This window comes from Salmo salar, chromosome 16 (assembly GCF_965601325.2).
Source record: "Salmo salar chromosome 16, fSalSal1, whole genome shotgun sequence".
Classification (NCBI taxonomy): domain Eukaryota; kingdom Metazoa; phylum Chordata; class Actinopteri; order Salmoniformes; family Salmonidae; genus Salmo; species Salmo salar.
This window is the reverse complement of record NC_138306.1, coordinates 80,766,140-80,779,223: the sequence shown is the minus strand read 5'-3', so window position 1 is coordinate 80,779,223 and position 13,084 is coordinate 80,766,140.

The following is a 13,084-nucleotide window of genomic DNA, read 5'->3' as shown; positions in this document are numbered from 1 at the left end:
ACAAACACAGTCTGCTTAAACTTATAACACACAAACAATTATACATTTTCATGTCTTTATTGAACACACCATGTAAACATTCACAGTGCAGGGTGGGAAAAGTATGTGAACCGTTGGATTTAATAACTGGTTGACCATCCTTTGGCAGGAATAACCTCAACCAAACGTTTTCTGTAGTTGCAGATCAGACCTGCATAACAGTCAGGAGGAATTTTGGACCATTCCTCTTTACAAAACAGTTTCAGTTCAGCAGTATTCTTAGGATGTCTGGTGTGAACTGCTCTCGAGGTCATGCCACAGCATCTCAAATCGGGTTGAGGTCAGGACTCCGACTGGGCCACTCCAGAAGGCATATTTTCATCTGTTGAAGCCATTCTGTTGTTGATTTACTTCTGTGTTTTGGGTCGTTGTCCTGTTGCATCACCCAACTCCTGTTGAGCTTCAATTGACAGACAGATAGCCTTACATTCTCCTGCAAAAATGTCTTGATAGACTTGGGAATTCATTTTTTCGTCGATGATAGCAAGCTGTCCGGGCCCTGAGGCAGCAAAGCAGCCCCAAACCTTGATGCTCCCTCAACCATACTTTACAGTTGGGATGAGGTTTTGATGTTGGTGTGCTGTCATTTTTTCTCCACACATAGTGTTGTGTGTTCCTTCCAAACAACACAACTTTAGTTTCATCTGTCCACAGAAAATGTTGCCAGTAGCACTGTGGAACATCCAGGTGCACTTTCGCAAATTTCCGACATGCAGCAACGTTTTTTTTGACAGCAGTGGCTTCTTGCGTGGTGTCCTCCCATGAACATCATTCTTGTTTAGTGTTTTACGTATCGCAGACTCGTCAACAGAGATGTTAGTATGTTCCAGAGATTTCAGTAAGTCTTTAGCTGACACTAGGATTCTTCTTAACCTCCTTGAGCATTCTGCACTGTGCTCTTGCAGTCATCTTTGCAGGACGGTGTAACGGCCGTCTGAAAGAGTAGACCAAGGCGCAGCGTGGTTAGTGCTCATCATGAAATTTATTTGAATGAACACTGAATCAAAAAAAACTAAAGTGCAACAGCTAAACAGTTCTGTCAGGTAGCAAATGACTAAACAGAAAATAACCACCCACAAAACCCAAAGGAAAACAGGCTGCCTAAGTATGGCTCCCAATCAGCAACAACGATATACAGCTGTCCCTGATTGAGAGCCATACCCGCCGAAACAAAGAAATACCAAACATAGAAAAAAGGACATAGAATGCCCACCCCAACTCACGCCCTGACCAACCAAAATAGAGACATAAAAGGATCTCTAAGGTCAGGGCGTGACAGACGGCCACTCCTAGGGAGAGAAGCCACAGTGCTGAACTTTCTCCATTTATAGACAATGTCTTACTGTGAACTGATGAACATCAAGACTTTTAGAGATACTTATGTAACCCTTTTCAGCTTTATGCAAGTCAACAATTCTTAATCTTAGGTCTTATGAGATCTCTTTTGTTCGAGGCATCGTTCACATCAAGCAATGCTTCTTGTGAATAGCAAACTCTAATTTTGTGAGTGTTTTTTATGGGCAGGGCAGCTCTAACCAAGTCTCCAATCTCGTCTCAGTGATTGGACTCCAGGTTAGCTGACTCCTGACTCCAATTAGCTTTTGGAGAAGTCATTAGCCTAGGGTTTGACATACTTTTTCCAAACTACACTGTGAATGTTTAAATTATGTATTCAATAAAGACATGAAAAATACAATCATTTATGTGTTATTAGTTTAAGCACACTATGCTTGCCTAAATTTGATTACCAATTTATTCCAAAGGGTTCATATACTTTTTCTTGCCACTGTACGTTGTAGACACACACACACACACACACACACACACACACACACACACACACACACACACACACACACACACACACACACACACACACACACACACACACACACACACACACACACACACACACACACACACACACACACACACACACACACACACACACACTGACACACACACAGTGAAATATACAGTAACTACTGACATTTCATTACATGTTCGCTTTTAAACCAAGGCCTACTATTACTTGCTCTGATGAGTGCACTGCAGTAAAATCCTACAGGCTGTATCGTTAAAACGCTTTCTGCCTCAGATTCAAAATAAAATTATTCCACTCGTCTGTTTTTCTTGGCAAATTTCAGGTTTTTAATTTCAGGTTTTAATCGAAAGGTTTATTCCATTCAATTCATTACGGCTGCGGAGTCAGTCATGCATGAAAGTGATCATTTTTCTCTATCTCCTCCACCTAATTTCATGCACCTCACTCTCTCACCCCACTTTCTATACTTTCTGGAATGTCATTAAAATGCCAGAAGTCTTTTGCCCTATCTCCAAAGGAGCTCTTTACCTGTCAGTGGAAATGAAACAGAGCCAGAGCTTCTCTATGTATTTCACTAGATAGATAGCCAAAAGTGGGGATTTTAAAACCGTGAAATAATTTAGGCACGTGTATTCACTCCGTCAATTTGTACACCGCAGTCCAGTACTTACAGGAGATCATTCAGAAAGGAGATCTTCTTTCTCTTCTTGAGAGCCACTAATGTTCCGTTCAGAGTTCATTTCCCAGGGAGCTATGCGATGAACTGTCTCCCTCCCGTCTTTCATTTATCTGAAGGAGTTTTGCTTTGGCAAAGTGTGAACAGGAGCCAATTTTACAGCCTGTTTTGTCCTAGCACCTCTCTATCACTCTCTGACAGACAGACAGACCTCTTCACTGGCTGTTCACTCCGACAGGAGGTGATGATTACTATGAAGAAGTGGAGCATCTCACAGCAACGGGCTCTCTCCTCCTCTCTGCTCTCCTTTTCCAACATCTCCTCGTCTCTTCTACAAGAGCAGAACAGTAAGCCTGAGTATCAGTGGTTGAAATGAGAAAGTTTTACTTCCTTGAAGTGCAAAGGTTTTCTTGCAGTCTTTTTGTTATCTGCCATAACGTCTGCAGGAAACTTCCAGAAATAGTATGGGGTTGTATACTCTAAAGACCAAAACTGGTGAGAGAGTCTTGAGTAGAGCTTCCAATCCCTCACAATGCGGAGGTGGGTTATGGCCCACATCTTTCCTCCATCATTCTGAGCTCCTCCACTTGCAGTGGAGAGTAGGAGATGACAGAGTGCGGGAGAGATTGCGGCCAAAAATAAAACTTCTCATCCCGACTGTGTTGAAATAGACTTAATCCACTTCCCCCATGCAATAAACGATAGCTGTTATTATGGCAAGTGTATAATAGTGCTTTCATGTATGTGGACTGCATTCAAGCAGCATAGCTGCATATAGTAGGGCTATGAATAAAAAGCACCATCACACAAGTGTGTGTGTCATTATTTGTGCACAGAGCTACATTTTAAATATGTAATTTCCCTTTTTTAACTAGGCAAGTCAGTTAAAAACAAATTGTTATTTTCAATGACAGCCTAGGAACAGTGGGTTAACTGCCTTGTTCAGGGGTAGAATGACAGATTTGTACCTTGTCAGCTCAGGGATTCGATATTGCAACCTTCCAGTTGTTAGTCCAACGCTCTAACCACTAGGCTACCTGCCTAGGCATATGTATCCCCTTAGTATATCCCCTTAGTAGGCCTATGTATCCCCTTAGTATATCCCCTTAGTAGGCCTATGTATCCCCTTAGTATATCCCCTTAGTAGGCATATGTATCCCCTTAGTATATCCCCTTAGTAGGCCTATGTATCCCCTTAGTATATCCCCTTAGTAGGCCTATGTATCCCTTTAGTATATCCCCTTAGTAGGCCTATGTATCCCCTTAGTATATCCCCTTAGTAGGCCTATGTATCCCCTTAGTATATCCCCTTAGTAGGCCTATGTATCCCCTTAGTATATCCCCTTAGTAGGCCAATGTATCCCCTTAGTATATCCCCTTAGTAGGCCTATGTATCCCCTTAGTATATCCCCTTAGTAGGCCAATGTATCCCCTTAGTATATCCCCTTAGTAGGCCTATGTATCCCCTTAGTATATCCCCTTAGTAGGCCTATGTATCCCTTTAGTATATCCCCTTAGTAGGCCTATGTATCCCCTTAGTATATCCCCTTAGTAGGCCTATGTATCCCCTTAGTATATCCCCTTAGTAGGCCTATGTATCCCCTTAGTATATCCCCTTAGTAGGCCAATGTATCCCCTTAGTATATCCCCTTAGTAGGCCTATGTATCCCCTTAGTATATCCCCTTAGTAGGCCAATGTATCCCCTTAGTATATCCCCTTAGTAGGCCTATGTATCCCCTTAGTATATCCCCTTAGTAGGCCTATGTATCCCCTTAGTATATCCCCTTAGTAGGCCTATGTATCCCCTTAGTATATCCCCTTTGTAGGCCTATGTATCCTCTTAGTATTGCGAGGGCAACTATATGCATTAAAAGATTATGACAGTTCAAACATGAGCTAATATCAATGACAAAATGCTAACTTGGGCACATTTCCTTTAGTTGGTTAATTCAATGCAATCCAACAGCAGCAAACTAAATTCTTGAAGTAAACATTCCTCCCAATCCAAAATGGTGTATTCTGCAGCCTGTATCTCTTCGACTTGGGTTCAGGGAGAGATTGGAATAATAATACATTGGTCATAGCAGACAACACAACCAGGCCTACTGTAGGTACATGGTGCATAATACCCTCACAGGAAAGTCAGTCAATGTGGCAGAAATGCCCACTGTGTATACCTAGTCAGCACATTATTGAAATTAAGAAGTGTAACATCAGATATCACATATGTACACACCCACATACACACACACATGCATACACACACACACACACACACACACACACACACACACACACACACTCCCCCAGGAAGACCCATCACAGCAGAACAATAACGTGATGGATTCAGTGCTGTGGCTCAGAGACTGTTTTCTAAAGGCTGGGACAAGCTGCATTACTCTCTGCCTCATGTAACAACCAGACTGCTACATGCAGAGCTTGGTGTAGATTAGAGTTTGTTGGAGTCGTTTGGAGAGTCTAAACACCATCCAACGCTGAAAAAACTTCTGAAGACAGAAAGAAAGTAAGAAAGTTGCCAGTTCTAAAGAAAAATGTGAAAGAGAGAGAAAAGGGAAGAAACAGACAAAGAAAGCAAGAGAGAGAAAAATAAATGACTATAAAAAACAAGCAACCAACGTTTCCTTCCGTTTCCTCCACTATCCCTAAAACAAAGACATGCGCAACAGCTCTGCTGTGACCCTATTTTCAGGAACAAAGTCTTGTTTCCAGCACCTCTACAGTATTTCAAAAAATATTTGACCTTTAGTTAACTAGGCAAGTCAGTTAAGAACAAATTCTTATTTACAATGACAGCCTAGGATCAGGGGATAACTGTGAAACTGTGATACAACAGTGAAATGCTTACTTACGGTGAAATGCTTACTTACAAGCCCTTAACCAACAATGTTTTAAGAAAAACAAGTATTCAAGTATTTACTAAAATAAACTGAAGTAAAAAATAAAAAAATAAAAAAATAACATAATTAAAGAGCAACAATAAAATAACATTAACGAGGCTATATACAGGGGGTACCGGTACAGAGTCAATGTGTGGGGCACAGGTTAGTCCATGTAATTAAAGTAATATGTACATGTAGGTAAAGTGACTGGTCCCTGCCTCTGGAAAAACATCCCCATAGCATGATGCTGCCACCACCATGCTTCACTGTAAGGATGGTGGTGGCCAGGTGATGAGCGGTGCCTGGTTTCCTCCAGACGAGACACTTGGTATTCAGGCCAATAAGTTAAATCTTGTTTCTCAAGGTTCTGAGTCCTTTAGGTGGCTTTTGGCAAACTCCAAGCGGGCTGTCATATCCCTTTTACTGAGGAGTGGCATCTGTCTGGCCACTCTACGATAAAGGCCTGATTGGTGAAATTCTGCAGAGATGGTTGTCCTTCTGGAAGGTTCTCTCATCTCCACAGAGGAACTCTGGAACTCTGTCAGAGTGACCATCGGGTTCTTGGTCACCTCCCTGACCAAGGACCTTCTCCCTGATTGCTCAGTTTGGCCAGGCGTCCAGCTCTAGGAAGAGTCTTGGTGATTCCAAACTTCTACCATTTAAGAATGATGGAGGCCACTGTGTTCTTGGGGACCTTCAATGCTGCAGGACATTTTTGGTACCCTTTCCCAGAGCTGTGCCTCAACATAATCCTGTCTCGGAGCTCTACGGACAATTCCTTCGACCTCATGGCTTGGTTTTTGCTCTGACATGCACTGTCAACTGTGGGACCTTATATAGACAGGTGTGTGCCTTTCCAAATCATGTCCAATCAAGTTGTAGAAACATCTCAAGGATGATCAATGGAAATAGCATGCATCTGAGGTCAATTTTGGGTCTCATAACAAAGGGTCTGAATACTTATGTAAATAAGGTATTTATTTATTTTTTATTATACATTTGCAAACATTTCTAAAAACCTGTTTTTGCGTTGTCGTTATGGGATATTGTGTGTAGATTGATGAGGGGATAAAAATATTTTATCAATTTTAGAAGGCTGTAACGTAACAAAATGTGGATAAAGTGCAGGGGTCTGAATGCTTTCTGAATGCACTGTATATAGCCAGTAGACAATAAGCTCTCAGAAAGACCCTCCGCTGCCACTCAGATGAAAGAGAATGAGAGGTACTTTCTAAGAGTCACTTCCCCTTCCTCTCTGTTTTGATGTGGGGTTGTCTGATGAGTGCTGTCTGATGAGTGCTGTCTGATGAGGTCAAATAATATTCTCTGTCTATTTAACCCCATTGGCACAGAGGAATGCATGGCAGCCCAGCTAGTACATAACATTCTGAGAACCATACTTTTCTTAGAGCTTGGTGAGAGCGTGGTTGTCTTATGGTTATTTTGCATACAACCTTCCCACAACTTTCTAGGAATGTTATTGAATAGTTGCTTGGCTTTGGAACATTCTCAGCACATTTAAGGAACTTGACAAAATAACGTTATTTTCTTGGTATTTTATTACATTAACAGAACGTTTCCTAAAAGTTCAAACATGGTTACGTTTAATAAACATTTTGGTAATGTTCTGGGAACGTTCTGGAAATGGTTTAACATTGGGAATGTTCTCAAATAGTTCACTGACTTTAATTCTGAGGAATGTACTTTTCTGGTTTTGAACGATTACAGTAATTTGGCATGGAGGGAAATAGCCAGAGGCACCTATTACCTTGGTGTTTGACCATTTCCATATTAAAACAGTTTACATAATTTGGTTCAGAACCGGTTACATACTCTTTCGTAACCTTTCAACATCAATCATGTTTCCCTTCAAATCACCTTCACAAATTCATTAATAAGTAATCAATGTATTTTAATTTCGGCCTGCAAACCTTCAACACCATATCTTTGAGGAATAATTCTGGGGTGGAACGAGAGACCATAGGGCATTTTGTTACTGTCAAACCTGTGTCCCTCTCACCTTTAAAAAACAATAAAAACAATTGCAAAAACAATAAAGCTGTGTGTCCCTCAAAGCTGCAAGGATGGAATGTGGACAAGCAACACGCAAAGCAGTCTGGGAAATGTTAATAAATAACAAGGGGAATTGAATAATAAGAACACTATTGTTAGAATGATCATAGGCTCTCCTTAGGAGTTCCACTGACCAGTTTGTTCTCCACTTCCTCAGTGACAGACGAGCCGCGGGACATGTTCACGTTATTGTGGTAATGAGCTGAAATGGTCATTTCCCCTGAAAGCTTGAGTGATCACAGAGCGTTCAAACTACAGCTGCTTGTGTCTGAGAGACATGTAAGGGGACAGAACATACGATGGGTGAGCTAACAGTCTTCAATATGAGGAGCACATCAGTTTGGATTCCAGGCTAATGTGACCATGTTAATGACGTGTGAGCAATGCTAGCTTGGTGACCTGGTCTGGTCTGGAGCATAAAGATTGGTGTTCCTCTAAGCTAATACTTAGGCTCTAACTCAGTGTGAAACAGGGTCTTGACTCTTGAGTCATGTCGATGATCTGGGTTCTGAACCTTGTAGGTTTTATGTTACAATATTTCCATTCCGTGTAGGTTTAGGTTACATTAGTTCTGTAACTTGGATCATCAGTCAGATGGGTTTTCTATGAATAAAGCACACTATGCTAAATGTATTACATATTACACATGCCTTCTTTTTATGCAAAATAACCCTCCCGCTAACAGACGCCACAGGCTCATTGTACTGTGGTTTGATGGATGGAGGGTATGTGTCCTGTGTCATGTCATTCCTGATGTATCCTGATATGACTGATGCTTGTCGTTACTGACTCTCCATACAGAGCTCTGTTGATTAGAGTGTCTCACGCACACAGACACACACACACACACACACACACACACACACACACACACACACACATGCACACTTTCTGCAATTTCTTAAAGTGCGTCCTGCATGTTTTCATTATGCATGTTAGAGACGCTGGCTAAATATAGATGGGTTTCTCACCCTTCATTAGTTCTGCAGGCTCTCCTCAGATTTTTTTGTGATGGTCTTTCGTGTCGAAGCAATCATTGATTTATGCCCATCAACACACACCCTGTGTAACTAATGGAGTGGCTGAGATGTTCTTGGAATGAGACTCAGTTAGTCAGTGAAAGCATAGGGATGTGTTAGTTATAATATTGAAGGCAATTTATTCACATTCCATGTTTTATATTGACTGATTGATTTTTGCCCTTAGCTGTTGTATAATCCTACCAATTAGGCAAATATGTCTCTCTCTCTGTCTCTCTCTCTCTCTGTCTCTCTCTCTCTCTCTCTCTCTCTCTCTCTCTCTCTCTCTCTCTCTGTGTCTCTCTCTCTCTCTCTCTCTCTCTCTCTCTCTCTCTCTCTCTCTCTCAATTTCAATTCAATGGCTGTATTGGCATGGGAAACATATGTTAACAATGCCAAAGCAAGTGAAGTAGATAATAAACACTCACTGTCAACTGCGTTTATTTTCAGCAAACTTAACGTGTGTAAATATTTGTATGAACATAACAAGATTCAACAACTGAGACATAAACTGAACATGTTCCACAGACATGTGACTAACAGAAATTGAATAATGTGTCCCTGAACAAAGGGGGGGGGATTCAAAATAAAAAGTAACAGTCAGTATCTGGTGTGGCCACCAGCTGCATTAAGTACTGCAATGCAACTCCTCCTCATGGACTGCACCAGATGTGCCAGTTCTTGCTGTGAGATGTTACCCCACTCTCCACCAAGGCACCTGCAAGTTCCTAAACATTTTTGGGGGGAATGGCCCTAGCCCTCACCCTCCGATCCAACAGGTCCCGGACATGCTCAATGGGATTGAGATCCGGGCTTTTAGCTGGCCATGGCAGAACACTGACATTCCCGTCTTGCAGGAAATCACGCACAGAACAAGCTGTATGGCTGGTGGCATTGTCATGCTGGAGGGTCATGTCAGGATGAGCCTGCAGGAAGGGTACCACATGAGGGAGGAGGATGTCTTCCCTGTAACGCACAGCATTGAGATTGCCTGCAATGACAACAAGCTCAGTTTGATGATGCTGTGACACACCGTCCCAGACCATGATGGACCCTCCACCTCCAAATCGATCCCGCTCCAGAGTACAGGCCTCGGTGTAACGCTCATTCCATCGACGATAAACGCGAATCCGACCATCACCCCTGGTGTGACAAAACCGCTACTCGTCAGTGAAGAGCACTATTTGCCAGTCCTGTCTGGTCCAGCGACGGTGGGTTTGTGCCCATAGGCGACGTTGTTGTCGGTGATGTCTGGTGAGGACCTGCCTTACAACAGGCCTACAAGTCCTCAGTCCAGCCTCTCTCAGCCTATTGCGGAAAGTCTCAGCACTGATGGAGGGATTGTGCGTTCCTGGTGTAACTCAGACAGTTGTTGTTGTTGCCATCCTGTACATGTCCTGCAGGTGTGATGTTCGGATGTACCGATCCTGTGCAGGTGTTGTTACATGTGGTCTGCCACTGTGAGGACTATCAGCTGACCTGACCTGTAATGTCTTCCTGTAGTGCTGTCTTAGGCATTTCACAGTACAGACATTGCAATTTATTGCCCTGGCCACATCTGCAGTCCTCATGCCTCCTTGCAGCAGAAAAACTCCTTGCAGTGTTTTTCAGAGTCAGTAGACAGGCCTCTTTAGTGTCCTAAGTTTTCATAACTGTGACCTTAATTACGTACCATCTGTAAGCTGTTAGTGTCTTAACGACCGTTCCACAGGTGCATATTAATTAATTGTTTATGGTTCATTGAACAAGCATGGAAACAGTGTTTAAACCCTTTACAATGAAGATCTGTGAAGTTATTTGGATTTTTACTAATTATCTTTGAAAGACAGGCTCCTGAAAAAGGGAAATTTCTTTTTTTGCTGAGTTTATGTAAGAAGACTGTAGTCGGCCTCAGCATCAAATACAGTGTGAATACATGGTGACTGTAGGGAAAGAGCAAGAGGCTAACTGAATGATGGTGTCTTTACAATGGAGTAATCAACCAAGCTTCCTAGTGATGTAGTGAGGCTAACTGAATGATAGTGTCTTTACAATGGAGTAATCAACCAAGCTTCCTAGTGATGTAGTGAGGCTAACTAAATGATAGTGTCTTTACAATGGAGTAATCAACCAAGCTTCCTAGTGATGTAGTGAGGCTAACTGATGGTAGTGTCTTTACAATGGAGTAATCAACCAAGCTTCCTAGTGATGTAGTGAGGCTAACTGAATGATAGTGTCTTTACAATGGAGTAATCAACCAAGCTTCTTAGTGATGTAGTGAGGCTAACTGATGGTAGTGTCTTTACAATGGAGTAATCAACCAAGCTTCCTAGTGATGTAGTGAGGCTAACTGAATGATAGTGTCTTTACAATGGAGTAATCAACCAAGCTTCTTAGTGATGTAGTGAGGCTAACTGATGGTAGTGTCTTTACAATGGAGTAATCAACCAAGCTTCCTAGTGAATGTAGAAGGGCACAGTTGACAGATGTTTGGCACCAAAGTACATTTTTATTAAAAAAAATTACAATGTACAATATACAATAATATAGAGTACCAAAAAATTCACCGTGTCTAAAAGGCATTGATTAAAAAGTCTCAATTCACAAATCCAACAGCCATGTTTGTAGTTCTGGAAAAGAACAATAACTTGTGAGCAGGACTACAATACCCAGCTGACAGTACCACCTGGTTGATTTACAATGAAGTTCTGTGAAGTTATTTGGATTTTTTACGAATTATCTTTGAAAGACAGGGTCCTGAAAAAGGGACGTTTCTTTTTTTGCTGAGTTTATTTACTATGGCGTTTGTTCTTCACTGGTTGTCCTTTTCTTATGGCAACAGGTCACAAATGTTGCTGCTGTGATGGCACACTGTAGTATTTCACCCAGTAGATATGGGAGTTCATCAAAATTGGGTTTGACTTCAAATTATTTGTGGATCTGTGTAATCTGAGGGAAATATGTGTCTCTAATACGGTCATACATTTAGCAGGAGGTTAGGAAGTGCAGCTCATTTTCCACCTCATTTTGTGGGCAGTGTGCACATATCCTGTCTTCTCTTGAGAGCCAGGTCTCCCTACGGCGGCATTTCTCAATAGCAAGGCTATGCTCACTGAGTCTGTACATAGTCAAATCTTTCCTTAATTTTGGGTCATTCACAGTGGTCAGGTATTCTGCCACGGTGTACTCTCTGTTTAGTGCCAAATAGCATTCTAGTTTGCTCTGTTATTTTATGAATTCTTTCCAATGTGTCAAGTAATTATCTTTTTGTTTTCTCATGATTTGGTTGGGTCTAATTGTGTTGCTGTCCTGGTGCTCTGTGGGGTCTGTTTATGTTTGTGAACAGAGCCCCAGGACCAGCTTGCCTAGGGGACTCTTCTCCAGGTTCATCTCTCTTTAGGTGATGGCTTTGTTACGGAAGGTTTGGGAATCGCTTTCTTTTAGGTGGTTATCCATAGACAGGATAACAGTCTAATAGTCTTTCTCCCTTCTCTTCCTCCCTCAATCCCTCCATAGACAGGATTCTAATAACAGTCTAGGTGACAGGTACAGTTGAAGCACCAGTGATTCTGAGAACACTGTCCTGCGGCGACACAGCAATGATTTGTCACATATAGGAGACACTTCTAGTGAGTAAGTGATTCACTTGGCTGTCTGACTGTGCCAACTGTCAGTGTGTCTTCTCTACCATGAATAAATAACATGCTCATTTTCCTTCAGCTTGAGTCAGTGGAGGGGGGTGGCATGTGCCACACTCTGTGGCTTATGTCCCTGGCAGGCAGATGTCTCAGCCAGCTTATGTTTAACCAGGGCCCAGATGTCGTGCACTGCTTGTCAAAATGATGCTTCATGGTTGCCAGACTTGATATAGCTCCCGAGTGGCACAGCGGTCTAAGGCACTGCATCTCAGTGCAAGAGGAGTCACTACAGTCCCTGATTCGAATCCAGGTTGTATCACACCTGGCCATGATTGGGAGTCCCATAGGGTGGTGCACAATTGACCCAGCGTTGCCTGGGGTAGGCTGTCATTGTAAATAAGAATTTGTCCTTAACTGACTTGCCAGGTTAAATAAAGATTAAATGAAAAATATTGAAGGCACCTTTAGCTCCCAGGAGATTGACTGGGACTTTGTGGGGATGTGGGGTTCGAGTTTCAGAAGAAACGGTTCCAAGCTGTGAGTCTATTAAAGTTTAAAACCATATCAGAATACAAGAAGAGCTTTGTTTTGTGTTACTCCCTGACACCTAACACTTCTGGATTGTGGTTTTGATTGATAGTGCCCTCAGGCTGTATGCAGGTTGGACAGCCTAGTTTAAACGCACTCTGCTCTTCTTGACCATGTTGAATGACAGGTGTGAGAGGAAGCAGAATAGTTTTAATGGCTTCCAGAATGTATTCTCAACATTCCAGGGAAAAATCACTCAAATGCTCTTTACTCCTGAAGTCCTGGAAGGCCTAATCTCAGAACCCAGAACCAAATCTCCTGTGCACTGGCCAGCTACTCCATTTATGTTAACAATCTGTCACGAGAGACCTACCTTCCCTGTATGGCTTCGTAAAGGGTCTCTCAG